Below are 24,464 nucleotides of genomic sequence, written 5' to 3' on the forward strand. Positions count from 1 at the left end.
ATGCGTCATCTACGCAACACGACAGTACTACCGACATAAACAAAAAAAAATTAAATTGCGGATAATAATTGACTTACCCTCATACTACGAAAATGTAAAAATAATCGAAATATCTTAAGATGAAATGGAGACATTTATCGAGAAAAAAACAGAGTAAAAAAAATATCAGGTTTTTACAGACACTAAAGAATTTTTACAGATAAAAAGAATTTTTCATTATCTTTCTAAATTAAAAACTAAAAGTAATAGGTTTCGAGAAATCGAAAAAGATTTAAAGTTATTAAATACTGAAGAAGAAGAAGAAGAAATTTTGGATCGAAATAATTTCAGAAATAGTATAAAAAGCTTAAAGAATTTTCAGGAAAACTATTAAGCAAAAAAGGAAAGAAAATTTTCCCTAATAAAGAGAGACGAAGATAGTTAAAGATGAATGAGTAATGGCATAAAAGGAAACCAAATGGAAAGTAAAGATAAATACAATCCATAGATGGCCCAAAAGAAATAATAAAAACATTTTGCAAAGTGTTTACCAGAAAATCATATTTAAAAAAAATTGGTTTTCATATTTTTCTTCAAAATAATAAGGATAATCAGCATTTACAGTTTACATAAAAAAAACTTCCATTTTTTAATTTTAACCAGGGTTTTATTCTATAACGGTATGGTTTTATAGTTTATGAAATTAAATATGAAGTAATTACTTAAACGTCCTTTAAGTAATTTAAAGGAATGTCATTTGAAGTAATTTAGAGGAAAGATTGGAGCCCATAATATAAGTAAAATTAATTTATTTCTGTTAATTAAGAAAAGCAACAACTAAGTAATAATGTTAGAAATTAATTTTGACTCCATTCACCATTTATAAAATGATTTAAATTAGATTAAAATATTTATACAAACATAAGCGATTTAATATTTAAATAATATTTATTATATAAATTAAAGTACACAGTGCCAAGAACAGTTAAAAAAAATTATATGCTGGGAAATGCGAGACCTAGCCAGAAATAGAGAACACTTCAGCTTAAACCTCACTACCGCAACTCGACTCAAACAACTAACTTATCAAAACACGACACTTCAGTATTTTGTAAGTACAATATTGTAGTGTTGTATTTATATCATAATCAAGTAGATTAATTCTTCATAAAAACAAAACAATAACACCGTCAAATAAACACAATTAGATTATAATTTTTATTGCATGCGCACATGTTTTACAGCAAACAATCTTGTATGAATGAATAACTACTATAAATCAAAGATGATAAACACAACAATACTGTTAAATCTTTTTTTCTTCACCGAAACATACATTTTTGGATTTATTTGATTTTACAAAATATACAATTACCACGAATAAACCAATTTTCCTGGCAAAAATTAATTACATAAATAATCAAACTACAGCATTTTAATGAAACCGATTAACATATTTCGAACAAGTAAATAATTTTAACCGATCAATTTTTTACTTGATATAATTGGGGAAATAATAAAATTAAATCTAGGAAAAGAAGCATCTCTAAAACAGTAACAAGTCTGAAAAATGTTAGACAAATGATTCTTGAGATTAATGAATTTATTTTTTTATAATTAAAATAATTATTTAATTAATTTTTAGTTTTATTAAAATGTACGCAATTCAGAGTGGACTCGTATTTTTTTCTGAAAGAGTAAATTCTAGTATTAAATGAATTACTCATAAATATAATTTTTACGGAGAAAGATCGCACGCTAAAATATTATTCTGTCTTAAACTAATTAATTAGGAACTATATTTTTGTAATAATAAGATTTAATTATCCAACAGATTGATTGGATGAATCGTAAGCAACATCATAACATCCAATCGATCAACTAGTATTTTAACTGCTTTGATACTGTTGGTTTTAAATCTATTATGTAGTTTAAGTTACCTTCATTTAATTACGAATATCCTTATTGTTAAGAGTAAATTAATAAAACTGTTTCAGGAGTAGCAGGAAAAGGAACAAGATTAAAAATAGAATCACGCTTATTCTTATAAACTGTAATCTTAAAATTAATAAATAAAAGATCACAAAAATTATGACGAATTGTAATATTTAACTTAAGTTGATTTACTATGACTATTCAGTTTAAAAATTAAGTAATTATAGTATTTAATCTAAAAAAAAGATTTTTAGTATCTTTACGGTGACAAGAAAAAAATAAGTTTTAAACTTTGCTGAAGTTCTTTACAATTTACCCGAAGAAGACGGCCTTCAGTAATTTAAATCCAACCGCTCTTTCTAAAGTGAAAATTTTTTTTAATACTTTAAAAGTACAGTACTATGTACAGAATAATAATATTAAATAAATTTGCAATTCTAATTAAATATAATAATATATCAATTTTATAATATTTAAGTCATATATTATATATCATAATATTTAAATTAGGCAAAGATTATTTCTAAAAAAACCTTTAGTTTTCTAATTTATTCAAGTAACATTAAAATGATTCCGGTAAACGATAAGACAAAATCAAAATAAATTAGATAAAACATTTAATTATTGCATTATAAATAAACTATAGTATACGATGTGTTTTTCTAGCATATAATTAATATTGTAATTAGAAAATAAAACTAATATCTAAAGTCGTAGAATCTTTAATTAGACTGTGTTTAAATTGGTTGACCATCAGATCTCACCATTTAATGGTGGAATCTTACAAAACGTTTGTTTAAAAGTGGTTAGAACTTAAATGAAATCACTTGTTCAGTTTTCTAGGATCATAAGTTTTGAAGATAGTCTGTATATTATACACTTGCTGTTAATCTACTTTTTGAAGTAGTTCATGGATTCAATTTGTTAAACATTGGCTCATTTAACGAAATCTTGCGTAACAGATGAATTCAACCTATCCGTAAAACTGCAATGACTAGTTTAATTTTTAGGGTTTGAACAATTTTTAACTTCTTAGAATCATCCATTTAGAATTCTATAAGTTAAATAGTAAGAAAATCAAGCAGATTTCAAATCTTTCGGTAAGCAGATTCTTATTTTTATTTTTATTTACAGGGATCGAATTTTTAATTTCAATAAAATATCTATTCTTAACCCGCTTTAAGAAGGAGGAAGTACTCAGTTCAAGCCGTATACACGTTCAAACTTTCCTATTTACCTAATACGATTTTGAAGATAATTTTTCAGTTTGTATAAATCCCTCTGATTGAACTGTAATAAAATCGTTCCAGATTATGCAGTTGCGAAATACTTTTTAAATGAGAAAATTATATGATCATGTACACCGTTTAAAGTTGGTTTTATTTATCTTCATTACGTGGAACTGAATTTATAATAATAATTATAAATTATTATTATTATTATTATTAATTTAATAATATATAATTTGAAGTTATTCTCAATTGATTCAATTTAGAAAAATTAAATGGGAAAGCGTGATTTAAAAATATAGACCTAACAAGTATGGTAGGCCTATATTACAGGATATAAAGGGATATATAGGATTTATTATAGGCCTATAGGATATGCAGTAGTATATCCTCTCATAACAAAGAGTCAGCCCAAATTCAGTAATAGTTATTTAACATAATTTTTTTTTTTAATTCTCATCAAAACGGCGTTTATTGTTTTCTTGTAAAGATATTTCCATATGACAAACCTTTTTACTTCCATATACGAAGTAAAAGAAGTATTGTAATCGCGAATAATTTCGGTTTTCAGATTTCAACGGAAATATCCATTTTGACCATCCCTGAATCCATTTCCTTAAATCCCAAAATCCAAAACATTTGGATTTTGGACTTTTTCTTATCTCCAGTAATAAGCTCTCATTTAGAGTTTTTCAACGATATATCATAAGTGGTACTTATTTTCATTGGTTTCAGAATTAGAGTTAAATAAAATTTTTAATAATGAAACATCTGGATCTTACAAGAGGAAGGCACATCGGTTTGAATCATACTTCATTTCCTTTTTTAACTTTTTTTTTAAATTTAAATATATTGATTTATTAACCTCTGATTGTAAAAAATCTTTTCAATAAATAATAATACAATAATAACAATAAAAGTATAAAAAAAAATATGAAAAAAATCAGAAGTTAAGTTATAAGTGAAATATAATTTTATATACTTTTCATTTTTAAAAAACGTGTGAATGTAATTTAATAGGCGTTCAAATCAGATTTTTTATCTATATTTTAGATAAAAATGAAGGTAAAATATTATTTAATGAAATAAAGATTAAAAATATTCGTATCAAAACCGACTTTACAAAACGTAATATGAAGTAAAATGTTATATGCCTGTTATTTTAAAATGTAATAAGTCTATTATTCAATTCAATTACAGTATTTTAATGTCGACTTTTTTTGAAGTCTGTCCAAATTAAAAGTTGGTAAGTCGGAGGGATAGTGTTTGTTTTAATTTGGCCTGACTTCAAAAAGTCAAAATTTAAAGAAGGATTGTTAATGTTAATTTTTATCGCGATTTTGGAAGACGGCTTTATTATGTTTTTTTATATTTAATTGTATATTGCATTTTGTGTAAAAGTTAATAAATATTATGAGTCGATAAGGGACTAGAAGATTTATGAAAAGCTTAATTTTTATAGATACAATATTATAGTACACATTTTAATAATCGTAATTACTATTTCGTTAAAATAAAAAAATAATTTCTCAAAAAAATAAAATCATTCCAGCTTTGTTGTATGTATTTCACTGAATTACAGTTTCTTTTTTCGTATAAATCTATCTTTATCTCCAGTAACATACTGAATAATTGTAAATAATACTCAAAAAGTACAGTATTATTTACAATTACAAAAATTGAATTTTTAAAATTTATTTAGTCAAACCAACCGTATTTGTATTTCCGTCTAGCTAGACGAATGGGATCAGCAGATCTCTAGAAATATTAATTTTTTAAAAACTAAATATTACAATTCTTTCATAAACTATTCTTCTAATTTTGGTACATTTTAGGAAGGATTTTCAATGTTTTCGATTTTGATCGTTTTCGACGCCTCGACCTTAGGACTGCTTCGTGATTTGGTCATTCTACTTTGTCACCACTGTCACCGGCATCTCTTCTCGTAATACTGTTTTCTATACTACTTCGAATTTTGTTTACTATTCTCGAATGAACTTGAAAAAAAAATCAATGTAGAAGCATGTTATGTTTCAGTACGTACATATTATTTGCCATAAAATAATAAATGAGGGTTAGATTAAAAAATTTATTTTATATATATATCTATTATCTATTTATATAAAATAACATGTCGCGAGTCATTCATAATCAACGCCCAGCCAAAGCTACCGAAAATAAATCGATGAAAATTTTTATACACGTTCTTCTTACGTTGTAGTATATACTAAAAAAGTATTTTTTTAAATTCCAAGTTTAAAGAGTTAAAATGGAGTAACAATGAAATTTATTATTTTTTGAATTTCTCGTGAACAGATGTAATATCAGCTTGAATTTTTATGTATGTAATCTTCATATGAATATGTAAAAATCAATTTCTAGATTTTCTGAAATTCGATCTTGAAAGAAAAGTAAAAACTTTTTAACAATGATTGCAAATTTTTCCCATTTCCATCTATATGAAACGAGATATTCAGTAGAATTGAGCTTGCAAATATTCATCGATATGTAAAAATAATTTTTGGGATTTTTTGAATTTCGATTTTTTTTTTAAGGAGTGCGACGGTGTACAGCGCAGCGGCTCAACTAAAATAGCTACTGCCACTGGTACTGTATAAGCGACGCGACTGACTGCACCTGCCTCCCGTTACTTGACTAAAAAACAAAAATAAAAAATAATGATTTTGGCGGGAAAAGCAAGAAACCATATAGAGCGGACTAAGTCGCTATATCTATATATATAAAAATGTTAAGTTCGTTTGTGTACGGCTTCAAAAACTGAAAAATGCTCTGCACCGATTGAGCTCAAATTTTAACAATAACTATAACCCTCATCAAAGATTGTTTTCATCTATTTTTAATAAATATATCTATCTCTTTTTAATTTGTACATTTTTAATTTGGAAATGTAAACAAAGGAAAACCAATCAGATCAAAGCAAGATGGCCGCTGTCAAACACAACGACCAATCACAAAGAGCCCGTATGGCCGTTGCCAATGTAAACAAAATCGAATACTAGATCGTGGATACCGGTGTTCTTTGGTCGTTGGGTTTCAATTAACCACACATCTCAAGAATGGTCGAACTGAGAATGTACAAGACTACACTTCATTTACACTCATACATATCATCCTCATTCATCCTCTGAAGAATTATCTAAACGGTAGTTACCGGAGGCTGAACAGGAAAAAGAAAGAAATAAAAATGTAAACAAAATCACAACTGATTAAGTAACAAATTTCTTTGAATTATATTTAACAGCTAAAACATATGTATTTTATTAAAAAAAAAAACAAAAAGAAAAGCCACCAAGAAGGATGACTTACAGTAAATAAATTAAAACACCCAACTTTCTTATAGCTCATATAGACTTAAGACTATGAAAACAAAAGAAGTCGAAATAACCAAATTCACAGAAAATATCCCTACATAATGACCAACAAATCCTTTGTTAGGTTATTTTTTTACATATATATGCCCAAACAATCGTTTTTTTGGTCATTAAGCGTTCTTTGCTATGTAAAAGCAAAGAACAAAATTCACAAATAGGAACACTGAAACCACACAACTAAGTATTCGTTTTTTTTTTGTTTTTTCTAACCTCCGGAACCACCGTTATGTATTGCTTCAGATGATGATATGAATGATTTATAGCGTATGAAAATGCCATGCCTGACCGGGATTCCAACTCGGAACCACCGGATTAAAGTCCAAGACGTTACCACTCGCTCCACGGAGGCCGGCAAACATATTCGTTAGGAGCCGAATAAAAACACGACTTACCAATATGGTGTTGAGTGTCAAACCAATTTTATACGGACTATAATTACTTTTAATACGCGAACCCCTTTGCAATGATTGAACATTAACTTAAACCTCTTCAAAAATTATTCCTTTTGAACTAAGCCACATTTTGATATCATTGCTTTTCTATAACACGGCTGGAATTCTTTTCGTTTAATGATAAGAAGCGTTGTCGAAGACAATAACCGAATTCTCTTTCAAAGGACATAATACACCGCTAAACTATTTCTAAATAATTCAAATTCGTGTAATTTTTTTACGAATCGCGTTTTTATCAAAATCTCATCTTTTTTCAATTGACCTGCGGGGTTTTGTTTTCTTTGGAGACCGTAATTCATTAGTAGATTCATACTCGAGAATCACGTTGTATACTGAAGCAGCACAACTTCTACTTACGTTAGCAGTTTATTAACATCTGAAATCAACGCCGTTTGATTATTCTGTAATTTTAAGCATTACTCTGCTTTTGTAAGCATTTAAAATGATGTGTTTTTTCGCACGACTTAAGGCCTTTTTTTCGCAGCCCATAAATCTTTATATATAAAAATGTTTTAAGTTCGTTTGTGTACGCTTCAAAAACTCAAAATGTTCTGCACCGATTGAGCTAAAATTTTAGCACGATATATAACCCGCATCAAAGATTATTTTTATCTATTTTTCGCATCAGTCACATTCCCGCGACCGCGAGAAAACTGTTTTTTTAACGGTCAGCTGTGTACCTGTGACCGCGCCATCTGCCGGAAACGAGGGGAACACTCGCCATACTAGCTAACGACAACCGCAGTCACTTGTGAAACAATGTAATTAGGAAAAGTTCCCAATTACATTGTTTATTAACAAAAAAAAAAAAAAAACGTATCTACTTGCATCTGATTCAGATTATTATACCATCGGAATTATATATTCACTTTAACCGAGGTACGTTTGTGTGATCGTATCGTGATTGAGCTGCGCCTTTCACCAAGCTCTAAATTTATTAGAAAACGACCAACAGTGGGATATATGTATCCCAGTGGGATATATGTATACAATGGGATATATGTATTAATGACGCGTGCAACACTGCACATCCAAACCAAATTCGCGCATTATTCGCAATTATATTGACCGCTTGCTTCCCTTCATCGCCCACAGAGTTATGGGAAAGATATCGATCGCGTATGGCTGAGGATATTTTGCATAGAGTACGCCTAGAAAATACCAATATGACCATGGAATTTACAGAAGGCATTTACAACGAAGCATTGATAAATGTTGAAGACAAGTGCTTAGCTATTGCAAATAATGTTCTTAGTCAATTGGGAATGCCAGCACCCACCCGAGCTTCGATTGCTGTATTTGATGTGGATTTACGCCGTGAACAGAGTTACAACATTGGTGATCTTCAGTCATATGTCCAATCAAACATTCCCAAATTAACGAGTGAACAGAAATGCATTTATGATCGCATAATGCAAATGATAAATGACGGAGTTGGGGGGACCTTCTTCTTGGATGCGCCAGGAGGAACTGGGAAAACATTCCTCATTAGATTGATTCTGGCAACGGTTCGATCAAAAAATGACAATTATCCTGTTGCGGAATATTAATCAGCCAAAACTCTGCAACGGCACGCGACTTGCAGTTAAGAAATTGATGAATAACGTTGTGGAAGCAACGATTTTAACGGGGCCTTTCAAATGTGAAGATGTCCTCATTCCTCGAATACCCATAATCCCGACCGATACACCAGTTTAATTTAAAAGATTGCAATTCCCAATTCGATTGGCATTTGCAATCACAATCAATAAAGCTCAAGGTCAATCTTTAGAATTGTGTGGTGTTTAGATTTAGATGCGGATTGCTTCTCACATGGGCAACTGTATGTTGCGTATTCCCGAGTCGGCAAACCAGATAGCCTTTATATCTACGCTGACAGTGGAAAAATAAAAAATATTGTATATCCACAAGTATTACAAAATTAAACTTCTATGAAACGTATGCTTTGTTTTGTTTCTCATTTCTCATCTTTTTCTTTTTCCTGTTTAGCCTCCGGTAACTACCGTTTAGATGATTCTTCATAGGATGAGTGAGGATGATATGTATGAGTGTAAATGAAGTGTAGTCTTGTAGATTCTCACTTCGACCATTCCTGAGATGTGTGGTTAATTGAAACCCAACCACCAAAGAACACCGTATTCTCATTTCTCATCTATACAACCACAATGTGCCACAGCGAAGCGTGGTGGGTAGAGCTAGTATATATATATATATATATATATAAAAGGGTTTATACAGAATATTGTGGAAATTAAATTTTATCAGCTGCAATAATCGCGAAAAAATATTTTCAGTTTTCAAAATTGACATATTTTTTGTTAATTTTAATTTTTTGTAGATAACTATATTTTTAAATTATTTTCAAAAATGTTTTTACATGATTGCACAAAAAGAAGTGTAATGTATTTAGGGTGTTTATATGTAACATTGTTCCACCGTAGCAGTACAACGGCTGAATCGATTAAGATGTATGAAATCCTTATGTTACCCGAAGTGTGGTAGGCTATATGAATATATACATACATACATATATATCTTTAAATAAATTTTAAAAAAATTGATAAAAATTACACTATATAAAAATAACACAACAAAATCAATGCAAGTGTAATTAATTTAGGGTGCATGTATGTTTGTTCCTCTGTAGCAGCTCAACAGCTGAACCGATTTAGATGTATGATTCCACTTTCGAATCCTTACGTTACCGGGAAAGGTATGACATTATGTTTAATATAATGTAATAATAATATAATATTATGTTTTGTTACGTTTTTGTATATATATACAAAAAAAAATTATGCTACATAAACAACGCAGCAAAATCAATACGTCGAACGAAATGAACATGTCATTTCCAAGATATAGCAACGGGAAATTCATAGTACGTGAGTATTTTAACAAAGTTAAATATTTTAAATAAGTCATATTGATTTAAAGCTTCACGGATGATCTAATGGCAATGGTCCGAAATTTAGGGGCTCCGCACTTCTAGATTACACTGTTGTGTAATGATCTGCACTGGTCGGACATTCTATTTCTTTTTTTTTTTTGGCAGTCATGTTTTTTTAAAATTCTTATTAGATTTAAAACTTATTCCATTTATTAATTGAAAGTCAAATTAAGTTTTCATCTGGTTGTACCCGATCAATCATTTAAATTTATTTGCATTCTATTATTCTTCTTTTAAATAATATAAATCTTACCACTGTTGTAAGATTGTAAAATGAAAATTATTTTACCATAATAAAAGAAAAATAACAGTATTTAAAAAAGATAGGCAGGCATTAATTGTTAATAAATACGAAAGGGAAATATTTCACTTTCTAGTTTTAGGAAACAATGAGGCGACATTATCGAATGTTTTACGATTTCTTAGGGCCGTCCGTTCATATTCAAATATTTGATTTTTACTATAGTACAAATATAAACCATTTGTACTATTTAGTTTGCTTTTTGAAAACGGAACAGGCGTTTTACTTCAGCCTAATTTATAAGTTGTATTAGATTAGATTATTATATTAGAAAAATGGACGAGAAGATAAGAAAAAGGGGAAACCCCATCCTTTATTGGGGTTAATGAACGCTACTAGTGATGTAATCTGGCTTCATTTCAAACAAACTTTATACTATATGAAATAAAATCATCGATTCGTTTGTTCTTCATTTAGATATTTGTTGCAATTAATTATATGTAATTGTATCAGGACTCATTTAATACTACCTTTTAGAACCGTTATTAAAAAGATTTCTGTAATTATTCCATAAGATTAAGATTCATTTTATTGGCTAGTTATAAGAAGTTGCTTGTTTCAAGCTAGAATGGATCATTATTGATGTATTAGAAAGTCAACATTTAAAAAAAATACGTCTTTTAACCTATATCGGTCTATGAAAAATCCGAGAATTAGGTCTAACTAAAGACAAATGGAAAGAAATGTTAGCTAAAATTCAAAACGTTTAAAAACGTTGACTGTGTAAACATTCATAATCTATAACAGATTCTTAATATAAATAATGTATATATAATAACACATAATTTACAAAATTATAGGAAAAGTTTTTTACCGTCTGTATTTTTCTAAAAAAATTACAAAAATGGTGAAAAATCTACCTTTAACAATTCTTGAAAACATAATTTTATCATATTTCTAGCATGGTTTTAGGAAAAAATTGTTTAATGACCAGATCATTTCTGATTTTAGAAAATATTTAAAATTCCATAGATAAAAAAAAATTCCATTTCCAATTTTTTGTGACCTCATTAAAAGCATCCGATTTTTTCTATATTTTTTACTGATGAAAAAATAGTTATGATATCAAAGAAGAGATGCTTACAATTGGTTTAAGTCATACATAGCTAACCCAAAAAGATGAAATTAAATCTTTTGAAAAGAAACAAAAGGTATGACTTCTCTCCAAGCTGTAGAACGCGTAGTGTCAGAAAATTATCCTTGATCCCTTGCTCTTCTTATTGTTTATTAATTACTAGCATCAAAGTCCTGAACTAGTAATTGTTACCCTCTTCGCAGATGTTACAACTGTGTCTACATTTGAAGATAATTATTTAAAAGGAATTGAAAATTTTGGATAAAACGGCTACATTGTGTTTCTCAGGTAGTCGTAACATTGCTGATCGCTGGGAAGAATTACCATTAATGATAACAATAATATTTTTGTAGCCTATAAAACGAAATTTGTGAGTATTTAATAACTAGTAAATAACAAATTCTCTTAAGATGATCAAATTTACTTCGTTTGCAATAAAATCAAACTACACTGTTTTGCTTTGAAGCGCTTTAATAAAACTCTAATCTTATCATTTATTAAATCGTATATTTCCGTCTAAAGCATATTGTCATCTTGGAGCTCCCTTAAAGAATCAAAACGAATTCTCAAGATAAAAAAAAAAATGGGCTGTCAGATTATTATTTACTGTCCTTGAATATGAATCGTATAGACTTATATTTAGAAAATTAAATTATATATATCTTGCGACTGTCAATGAATGTGCAATTTTTGAAAAAAAAACTTATGCTTAAAAAATAAAAATATCCACTTCTGTAAAAACATTACAAAAAAACTGTTGTAAGCTTGTTGTAAATTACAATAAGTTTGTCCTTGAAACATCTCCAGACAGTATATTTTCGACGGTGGGGGTGTGCATTTGTCCTGTTGCTTCTTCGCTGTCGTAGTGTGTTTGTTACTTTATCTGTACGAGTATGTGTCTATGTGAGTGTATTATTAGTTTTGTGAAAACATGGTGTTGTGGTTTGTTTACGAAAATTATCCGCGTTGTAACAACTTTTTAATTTTTACATTTTGTGTTGTTAACGAATATTGCTTCTTTAGATTACAATAAGTGTAACGTAGCATAGAATTATAATTCCACTTTCAACTAATCTCAATAACGATTTTAGCACTCTTAAAAAAACATTTAACACTATAAAACTAAAACGTCCGTGGATAACTTCGATAAAAGTATCATTCGTGAAACAATTTATAATTTTCACACTGATAAAGGTGAATGCGTTACTCTTCTATCGCTAATACCAATCCTAAAAGAGGATCAGTTTTTAAGGCTTCGTCAATTTTTAAGGAGCCTTTGGTATTTACGGCGGATTATCGAAGACATATGGTTCAAATGGAATAAACTATACATAAGACAAATTTTAATAGAAAAATTGGAAAATCGGGAACTGAGGCTACGTTACTCAAGAGCTATTAAAGAGTATCGTTACTAAAACAGACCAATAATTTAGACGAACGAATCCTGTGTACATGCCAGTCATTTCATTCAATATCGTGGAGTAACGGCTCTAACCGCAACCTTGCTGCTCCGATTTCTAAAGGCAAGCGTATTTTTTAACAATTTTTTTTTGTTTTTAACCTCCGGGACCACCATTAGGGAATGCGTGTGTGAAAATACCATGCCTAACCCGGGACCTTCGGATAAAGGCAAGCGTACATACATCTTTCACGCCGGTTCCGAAAATGTTTTGTCAAGAACACGCTTCATATATTTAAATCTGGTGTAAAAACAGGTGATTACTATAAAGATATGAATTGTGTTAATTACGAGCGGTGGGTAAAACAACAATTAATTCCTATCTTCCCTCTAACTCAGTTTATCGTTATAGATAATGCTTCGTACCATAATGTGCATCTGAACCGCGCTCCGAATTCGAACACGCAAAAAGCAGACATTATCGATTGACTTATACAAAATGATCTGTCATTTAAGAGTACAATGTTGAAACCAGAACTGTACAGTTTAATGAAACTGCATAAACCGTGTTACATTATGTAAAATCGAATCAGGTTTAGCCGAGAAAGATGCTGCTAAACAAACATGTAGACAACCGTCTTTCATCACTCGTGTTACTTCTATTAATTTTACTAATTCTATTAAACATATTCTTCAAAGAAGGTGGCAAGGTGACTGGATTGCTACAGTGGATAATAAACTCAGACACATCAAAGATACTGTGTTGCCTTGGGACTCTTCATGTAGAAAAATTCGCCGAGAGGAAATGGTCCCTCTGCCAATTGCGATTAGGACGTACCACAGATACTCACGGGTACCTGATATCAGCAGAAAACTCACCGCTATGCTTGCAATGCAACTGCCGCTTGACTGGGGGCCACATTCTTGTAGATTGCATACGATATGCAGCCTTACCTTCTAAATTTAAATTACCGAGGGACATTCGCCACAACCTAGGCAATGATAAGTGTGTGCTAAACCGAGTATTATTACTTCTAAGAAGTATCAATATATCTCCTACTTCATAAAATTTAATCTTAACCAATCATTAAAGTTGGTATTTTTTAATTCGTCCACTATATTTTATCCTACTGATTACGTTTCTTTTATATTATTTTAGTTAATCTTGTTATTATCATAGTTTTCAGCTTATATTATTAATATCTTTGATATCCGAGAAGGGGATATTTTTATTATAGTTTTATATCGGGTGATGATAATGCGAAAGCGTTTTTCGCAAAAAAAAAAAAAAAATAGAAAGGTCGCAATGTTTTGAGATTGCCTCCTTATTCTCCGCTCCTAGCTATATGGTTTCTTGATATAATTCTAAGAAAGGTGACTTATTTCCTGAGTTGTAATACTTAGCTTATCCGTGTTTATTTTTACAATAAATAAAATCACGATAGATTATAAACTACATTTATATATGTCAGATAACTTATGTTAGTCATGACAATACGACTATAATATAAAAGTAGTATAATAAATATTATTTATCATTTGGTGTTTGCCTGCTGTCGCAATTATACTTGTTGAGAATATGCAAACATTTTTATTACATTTAAAGATAAAATCATTTATAAAGTATAAACAGCAGAATTAGAAAATATTTAAAAGTAATTCATAATACCACCCAATAACATAAAAAAATAAGTTTATTTACAAGAAAACAATTTGCTTTTGCGCGTGAAAACTGAGCTGAATGTTTTCAATTTGGATAACAAGCACCGTGCTAGCCGTCGTAGTCCATGTTTCGAGATTCATTGCGGCAGCTAAAAATGGGGGTAGCGAAGGAATTGATTTAAATGATGACTATAATTTAAATATTAGAGGTGCGTTATAAGTGATGATGAGTTATTGGAACATTATGACTTGATTTAGTAAATAGCAGTTCAGATCAATGTTCGTACATAGTATAGTACTTCTCGCGCCACTTCTTCTTTATTCTTTCTTCCTTCTCCTATGTCAATTACTTCCTCTTAGTTATTGTGGTTTGCAACAAGCTCTACTAACTCAACATGATACGTCAGCTTACGAGAAAGGATATTGTTATGCTTCCGTTGCCATTTTTAATAAATTACTGAACCATTTAAAAAATCTTCCCCAATTTATTTAAAATGCAATTAATAAATTTTCTTTTGTAGAAAAAATATTACTCTGTTGATGAGTTTTTAAATAATACAAATTAAAACATAAAAAAACTGAATTTTCTGCATGCGATTCAAAGTGTACATAAATAAATGTTTCCAATTACGCCTTCTCAATTGTGAATTATTTTGTAAATTTTTTTACATTTAATCTATTTTTACCTTAACATTATTTCACGCGATATATATTTTTACTGGTCTATTTGGATTTTAATCACATCTACTTTTTCCTTATAATTAATTGTATTAATTCTTGACATAATCTATGTGTTGTATCATCGCGTGTTCGCAGTTAGACAAGGATATTGAGAGATACACATGTAAAGAATTGTTACAAATATAATTTATTTACTCTCAAAAATGTATAAAATAGGTCAGTTACAACTAGCAAAACATAATTCCGATTTTATTATACACCTTACAATAGCTAACAGTAAGATAATAATCACAAAATCAACAATTCACTTGTTGCAAAAATTAACCTTTTGTTTACAAAAGGAAACAAGCTTACACTTTTTTAAATGAATAATGCCACTTTGACCTCTGTTCACAAAAAAGAAACTCATCGAGCAGCTTCTCATACTTAACCACTGTCCAAAATTGGAATACACGTGACTCACTCTTCTCTCGTTTGATACCGCACACTCACTCCGAATGCTTTCGCATAGTGCGATTGTGTTTATCGCATATCGTTAACTCGTATTTATCGCATACATTCTGAACTGTAATTCACTGTATTTATATCTCCGTTCCTAGGGCTTGACCTGATTGTATTTATACATATACAAGTTACTCGAACTGTTTGTGAATGATAGTAACAGCAGCCGACCCATCCTTTTACTTGTTCAAACGTAACGTTTTCTGTTGTCGCTTTTCTACATATTTGTTCTACAAAGGATTTGTTTGTTGTTTCTTCTGTGTTATTTGTTCATTTTCTCTCTCTTCCTTTTTCTGGAAGCTTCTCTATTCATTACAGTACTACTATGTACCGATGAGAATAAAAAAATTCTTATTAGATAATCTTTGTTCATTTTAACTTAATGCTATTATGACATTTACTGATGGTTATAGTCAGAGTATAAAGGGCTAAAGATAAAATAACTTAATATGAGAGAATTTTTCGATTTGATATTAAATTTTGGGTTCAAATATAATAGATGTTAATTTGTTAAACACAGTAGAAAAATGTACTTAAACTTTTACGTATAAAATATTTTTATTTTTGACAAATCATTCGACCACTTTAATGTATTTAAGTAAAGTAATTAAATCGGATCTAATTTTAATTACAATCAGCCTCTGTCGGCGTCATTAAATACAAAATTTAAAAATATTTTTAGGCAGTTCATGCAAATCTGTTAATTAAAGCAGGTTTACCCCGATCATGTTCCCGTTAAAGCCCATCAGGGCTAGCAACAAGGGGGGAGGGCGACCGGAAGCGACACAAGGAAGGTGTCTTCCCCTAAGGGGTTGGGATGTATGAATGTTACGCCATTTGCTCACTAAAAAGAAATTTACATTATTTCATGCCGGTGCGATACCTATCAAACTGTGAATTGTGAAAATGAAACAGTAAAAATAAAGTCAGTTAATTATTTTTAAATAATGTTTTTTAATGGTTTTAAGTTTAACATTTTTTTAAATTTAAATTTCGATTATAAGATTATATTTTTAATCTAAAAACATAGCTAAGCACTGACAATGTACTAAGAAAACTGTAACAACGTATAACACGTGTCATTAATAAAACAAATAATTAATGACAAAACAATTGAAAAATGTATGTATTATGTACATAATATATTCATATATTATTAGCAAACTATTAAGTATTTATGCTGACTTACTACAAAGTCAGCGCGATTAAATTTTTCATTCGAAGAAACAGCTATCAAACGATTACTGAAATAAAATCGTAAATAGGAAAGGCTCAAAAGCCATTTTATACGAGAATTGGCTGAAAAAGTTTGCACATATATAAGTAGGGAATGAAATAAGAAATGAATAAATTTCATTTATTCATTTTGTACAATACCTTAGCTACAAAATGCAGAACTTATTTTTCAATATAATCTCAGTTTACATTGCTAGACTTTTCCCAACGTTTGACAAGTTTTTGCATTCCATCACTGAAACGTTCTGGCGGTTTTTCTCGGATCCAAGTGGCCACAGCTTTCTTCACCTCATCGTCAGTGGTGTAATGATCACCTTTGAGATCTCTCTTGTGATGAGGGAAGAAGTGGAAGTCGCACGGAGCCAAATCTGACGAGTATGGCGGATGCGGAATAAGCTCAAATTTCATCTTGCGAAGAGCCTCTGTAGTGGCGTGCGATGTGTGAGGCCGCGCATTGTTATGTTGCAAGATTATAGGCATGGTGGTCTTTTGAACGCGACATACTTGTCGTCTGAGGTGTCTTAACATCTCAATGTACCGTTCGGAGTTCATAGTCGTCCCATGTTCCAGATACTCAGTCATATAAACGTGTTTGGCGTCCCAAAATACCGTCAACAGGAGTTTTTTCGTTGAGGCTTGAGTTTTAAATTTTTTGGGTTTTAGCGATTCGTAACGTCTGTATTCCGTGCTTTCCCTTTCTACTTCTGGGTCGTTATGATATACCCCGGTCACAATATTGAAAAGAAAGTCGTACACTTCGGCACGATAGCGCTGTAAAAGTTCTCAAAACATTCGACACGATGCTGCTTGTGTTCGTCCGTCAGTTTGCGCGGTACCCATCGTGCACAGATTTTACGATAACCCATTTGCTCTATAATATGGCCTAATCGTTCTTTAGATATGCCTCAACTGAATAGCGATGTCTTGCTGTGATTCGCCGGTCACTTCGAAGCAAATCGTCTATCTCCTTTCGATGTTTTTCGTCAGTCACAAAAAATTGGTAGTCCGCTGCGAGGTGCGTCCTCAATTGTCGCTTTACCAGTTTCACATTTGCGAAATTTCAACGCTCACCTATTCACAGTAATTCTGTCAACGGTTTCACTACCGTAAACCGCTTTTAAACGATGAAAAATATTCGTAAGATTCACATTTTTTGTTGTTAAAATTCGATCATTGCGCGCTGTTTTAACCGTGTTAACATATTGACCGTACTCGACTCTATTTTATCTGCTACTGAAAACAAACCGGTAAACGGATTTCAACGCGTTATTACATGTTTATAGAGGGGGATTTTAGCTATAATGAGTTCCCACGCCCAACTAAATAGTACCTTTTGTCTCCGTGTAGGACGCTAGTGTGCAACATTTATCAGCCGATCTTCCTAGAAAAGGTTTAAAACTAATTCTACATTCTTTTCTTCTTTCCTTTCTTTATAATTTTTATTTTTATTTATAATTCTACTCGTATACGTATTTATAAGACAAAGATTATTGTTTAATCAAAAGTAAAATTAGTACTTGTTCTATTTACATTATGTTATAGAGATGTAGTCTTATAAGGCGTGGTGTTGTTGTAATTAGAATTTCTATGAGATAATCTCTAAGTAACTACATAAAAACAAAATTTATGTTTTATGTTCTCAAATATAGTAAATGAAAATATAAAATTATTATTAAACTTGTATCCAAGTAAAAAATTATGATTACCTTTTTGTCCGCTAATATTTCCTTTATTCGTAATTTTTAAAATTTAAATTTATTTACTATTAAGTTCATTTTTACCAGTAAATTATTACATTTTATAAAACATTTTTCATTACATTTTAATGGAAAGAAATAATTAAATTGTTTGAAAGCATATGATTTTACAGTATAAGATTTTATGAATACACAGTAATAAACAATAAAATATTATCAGATACTATTGATCTGTGATTAACTGAATTTTATCTCAAGTGAAAATGGTAAAGAAATCTAATAGGGATCCTTGTGAGCTTTGTGCTTCATCATATGTAGAAGTATTAATATTAAAACTGACACCCAAAATTACAAACTTTTATGTTTGTTTTATAATAAGCTATAGAATAACTGAAATAAGTATCTTTTGCAAATTGATTATGAAAACAAACAAGTTCTAATCAAATTGAAATTTATCTTTGTTCATTGAACTTAAAACTAACTTTTCACAAATGAAACTCCTTTTTAGTGATACCTTTCAATTATGAAAATTTCATTTTATTTTATATCGTACTTCTGGTATTCATTTTCAGCAGATGGTTTGAAACATAACTTGTTCTTAACAAGTTATGACAAGTTCTTCAAATACTTAGTAATGAATTTTTTTTTTCTTTAGTACACTTGTTATTCTTAAATGAAATATGTCTAGTAGGATTGTCTGTGCAATATGCTAGCTTTTATGGCATAGAAATGATTTAATATGGTAAATAATGCCCAAAATGTCAACTTATTTCCTTGACTTCTGTGGCCTCTGCCATTCTGTGGCTTCTGTTGTAGCATCATATTCACTAGAGTTTGTAAACCTTAGTAAACACTGACTTAAAATGTGTCAAGAAAACCTTTTTTATACACTTCAACAGATGTATGTGGTAGTTAATATATGTTGAGATTAAAATATCAGTACAGAACAGAGAGAAAAGTAGTATTAAAATTAAGTGAGTTTCAACACGTAAAGAGTATCTATCAATAAAGTTAATTGACAGATGGCATAAAAGATGATTTTTAATGTTTATTTATAAACACTTGTAAATAGATAATGAAACAGCAACATAAAAACTAACACATATTCACATGCTTTGTTACCTAAAAACAGAGTATCTTTTCATGTGATCAAGGTTAATACTAAAACATGTTAATAGTAATGGGTCAAAACATAATAAGAGCACTTAAGCATGTAGCACAGTTTACAATTAGTGAATCCAAGTATCAAACATGTCTTTTTTTTGTTTTTTAATTGTTTCAATCCAATGAGCTACACTCCATGTGCTGCTTCCTTATGTTTGAACCCTAGGAGTGTAAACAAGTGTTAAAGTAATTTGTATAGTGAAGTAATCTATATATTGAAATAAGTGGGCAAGCAGTTTCCTATAATTACCAGTTTGAATAATTGTATTACAATAATGTATATACAATATTGTATTGCATATGTAAATAAAAATATACATATTAAATATTTGGTGTTGATGTGGTAAGGATTAAATTAAAGAAATTTAACAAATAAAAAGTAATAATGCTTAATCAGTAACAAAATATTATGCTTATTCAGTAACAACTGTCAATATTATTAAATACTGTACAATATTTTTAAATCATTTCTATCAAGACTCAGTCAAATAAAGATTGCAGATAAACAAGTGCACTTTTCCTATAAACAAAGACTTCTAAGAAGAAAACTGTGAAAGACTTTATTTTTACAGAAAAAAAGAAATTTCAGAAGAAAAAATCTTAAATAAAAACCAAAAGCGAGAGAAAATTTAACTTTATCATCTAGAAGAAACTAAACAAAAGGGAAAGATCACAATAAATTTAAAGCAACAACAAGAACTATAATTTTAAGAAATATTTATAAACTAAAAGATGCTAACATAATATAAGTAAATAAAAGAGAAAACAGAAAAAATGGCAGACCCATAACAATATGGGTGGGGAGGGATAAGTGGAGTGGGTTGGGGTGGAGGCCCCCATTCTAAAAATTGGTTGTACTTTTGGATATTTTTTATTTAAACATTTTAAATGGTAAAAAAATAAACTAATGAGATTGAATACTAAATTTTCTATTTAAGTTATATGTACTAAAAATAAATAAAAAATCATTTGTTTAATAACTTGACTTTTATTATTTGTACTATAATTAGTAATGTTGTAATGTTATAATTAGTATGTCAGTGAAATGGGTAATTTAAAAAAAAACTTAATGAATATTATACTCATGAACTTTTGAAAAACAGAATATAAACAAATTTTATATACAAAAGTATCTAAATTATGCAGGCAACATCCAATTTCATAAAAAAAACATTCTTTAGTTGATCATTTTGCTTACGCACTAAGTCTGTTGAATTGTTAACACATCACCCTTTGCAGCATAACCACAGTAATTCATTTAATTTCTTTTTAAGTCAACATTACAGTGCCTGAATATTTGAGTTTACAAATACCTCCCTAGAAAGAAAATGTGACCTGGTAGATCTGGAGGTAAAAGTGAAGAATGTTTTAATGAAGTTATAATTTTTCAAAATCTTTTGGGTAGCGATAGCATTATATTTATGAACAGTGGTCTGAGAGCACATGGGCATGATGTTAGAAATTATAATTTTAATATTTTAAATTATTAAAATTATGGTGATTGCACCACTGCTTAGATGTCTCAGCCTAACAAAATTGTATTAGATAATACTGGCCTGTTTTATAAGTAACAAATTTTAAGAGCATTGTAGAAACTTTTAAACTTAATTTTAATAATTGTTTCTTTAGATGTTTGCCAGATTCTCTGTGAATCACAATAATGTGAATATGAACTGTGAGGCAAAGTGGATGCTGAACAATGCTTTTCTTTTTGCCTTACAAGACTGACATTTTCCTTATTACATTCTTATGCATTTACCATTGTACTTTTCTTCCTTATATCTTCACAGGCCCAGTATCTTTTTGTTTTTCACGACTGATTGTTGAAATTATCAGAAACTGGGAATTTGTTATTTTCCAAGACAGACTTCTTAGCTAAGCTGGTCTCCATAATCATTTGGGAAGGAACTAGAACTGTAAACAGTATCTATCTTATATTTATTGATAAAAGTAAACTAATTAAGAAGAAAAAATTAATAAGAAAATGAAAATGTTTATGTGTTCAAGCAATTAAACTGAATAAAAAAACTAATAATACTTAGGCCTAAATTCACTAACTTCCTTGGCAGAGAGGTAGACTCTTCGTCTTACATCCGGGAGATTAAATGTTGAGCCCAGGCTTATCACTATTCATAAGATAGAAGATAAACTTAAACAAATTAAACACTTGTAGAAACTCACTAAAAAACAACAGGTCTATTATTCAATGCGTCTTTAAATTACAATTTTTTTTTAAATCAGAGTTAATTTAAAAACAAAAACAGTCAACATCTGGCTTACTTTTTTAATTTGGTGACAACTTCAAAAAGTTGAAATTAAAATAAAATTCAAATAATTTTTTTCCTTTTTAGTATGTTTTTAAAGCTGGTTTTGTTATTACATTTCAGTTTACATAATTTATAAAATGTAATTTTTATTGGTAAACCAGCAAAAAAGCATACACAAGAAACACATCTGAGAGAAACCTGAATCTTTATAAATTTAAGAAAGGTATGAAAAGGGACGATATTAAGTAACGACTATCAAACAAGAACTAAACTGTTTGAAATGCCAGCATGTGTATTATTTTTTATCTCATGCTTTTCAAATAGTTGTCTAAGTTTCATGTTAAAATAATTTGAAAATGCCAGAATGACTTCATGCTGTTTATCTTTATGCTTCAGTGTACTACAATAGAAATTTATACAAGGAAATTCAAATTGTTTACATAAAACATGTAATTATTTCTCATTTAAAAAAATTGTCCATAATTGACAAATTATTAGTAAATTATTTGGAATGTTGATATTGATTAAAATATGGAAATTAATAAATTAGATGAAAGTTTTAAAATAATTTTTAAAAAAACTAATATATATATATATATATATATATATATATATATATATATATATATATATATACTATTAATAAGTTTTGTGATAAAAAAAAAAAAAAAAAATAGGAACCCTTGAAATCATGTTTAACAGACGCTGTTACTGTCGAAGTAAGAATTTACATTTTAAGTTAAACTGATTTTAAAATTTATGCAATGTAAAATATTTTATTTATTAATTGCATGCCTACGTGATCCAACTAACGAAGCTGACAACACAGTTGTAGGACTTTCCCGTCCTGTGGCTTTTTTCTGATGCACAGCTTTTACACACACAACTTAATTTAAAATATTTATCATTTTATTTAAATATAATATTTTTTGTTTATTTAATTCAATGGTTCTAACTAAAGCGCGAGTGCATATTGTATTTCATTCAACGGGGTGTGGCGGTACTAGCAGCCACTTTATTTGAAATATTGATATGAAATTAAAGAAATACAAATTAAATTATGGATATTTATAGTTATTTTATTTTTTAATTAAAAAACAATAACATTAATATTGTCAGAGGCCGAAGCTATAATCAATTCATTTATATGCAATTTAAAACAGTACCACATTGTATCTAATCAAATGTTTTGGTTATCTTTTGACAAAGTTTTAAGTTTAGTTTTAAACACTAATCATTTGTTAAAGTTATAAATATGTTGTATCTTCATATTTCATAAATAAAAAGTTATTCGACAATTCAAATGAATTTTGTTTTAACTGCTAATTTCTGTAAACAGTATAATTTTATTTTTTTTACATATTCTTAAAGATTTAAACGTTTATGTTACAATAACTCACATCAATAACAAAATTTAAAACTAAGGAGTTACTCTATCATATTGTTATAAAGTCTTCTTTGATGTAATGTTAAAAATGATAATTATGGAGATATGCCAGAGGGAGAAAAAAAATGTTGTTCCACCTCATTTTCTTTTAAATGTTTGGAACGATTAAGAGAAAACAAAAGTATTTATAATGTTTGCATTACAGTTGCTAACATAGGATTAATTAATTCCAAATAACCCTGATGTAAGATAAATATCAGGAGTTTGAGTAACAAAAAATTCAATGTTAACATTTGATGAAGTTTACTTTTATCAATTTATCTATATATATAAAAATGTTAAGTTCGTTTGTGTACGGCTTCAAAAAATCAAAATGTTCTGCACCGATTGAGCTCAAATTTTAGCACGATATATAACCCGCATCAAAGATTGTTTTCATCTATTTTTAATAAATCTATCTATCCATTTTTAATTTGTACATTTTTAATTTGGAAATTTAAACAAAGGAAAACCAATCAGATCAATGCAAGATGGCCGCTGTCAAACACAACGACCAAATTTCTTTGAATTATATTTAATAGCTAAAACATTTGTAATTTATTAAAAAAAAAAAAAACACGAAAAAAAAATTTAAGCATGATATATAACCCGCATCAAAGATTGTTTTCATCTATTTTTAATAAATCTATCTATCTATTTTTAATTTGTACAGTTTTTTTAATAAATAAGAGGCTAATAAATCAGATGGAAATGTAAACAAAGGAAAACCAATCAGATCAATGCAAGATGGTCACTGTCAAACACAACGACCAATCACAAAGAGCCCGTATGGCCGTTGCCAATGTAAACAAAATCACAACTCATTAAGTAACAAATTTCTTTGAATTATATTTAACAGCTAAAACATCTGTATTTTATTAAAAAAACACCAAAACAAAAAGAAAAGCCACCAAGAAGGATGACTTCCAGTAAACAAATTAAAATACCCAACTTTCTTATAGCCCAGATAGACTTAAGACTATGCAAACAAGAAAAGTCGAAATAACCAAATACACAGAAAATAATATCCCTACATAATGACCAAAAAATCCATATTAGGTTATTTTTTTACATATATATGACCAAACAATCGTTTTTTGGTCATTTAGCGTTCTTTG

The 24,464-nt window shown here is 29.2% G+C and overlaps 1 protein-coding gene across 2 annotated transcripts in view; it reads left to right on the plus strand.

Annotated features, from left to right (window-relative positions):
* Positions 1-938: 938 nt before the first annotated feature.
* Positions 939-24,464, plus strand: part of LOC142322079 (uncharacterized) — a 163,887-nt gene continuing 140,361 nt past the window's right edge. Inside the window, exon 1 of one of the 2 annotated variants that reach the window (XM_075360731.1) lies at positions 939-1,090. The gene's annotated coding sequence lies outside the window, so the exon portion shown is untranslated. The remainder of the gene's footprint in view (positions 1,091-24,464) is intronic. The other variant, XM_075360732.1, reaches the window with a different exon arrangement.

This window comes from Lycorma delicatula, chromosome 3 (genome assembly GCF_047948215.1).
Source record: "Lycorma delicatula isolate Av1 chromosome 3, ASM4794821v1, whole genome shotgun sequence".
Lineage (NCBI taxonomy): Eukaryota > Metazoa > Arthropoda > Insecta > Hemiptera > Fulgoridae > Lycorma > Lycorma delicatula.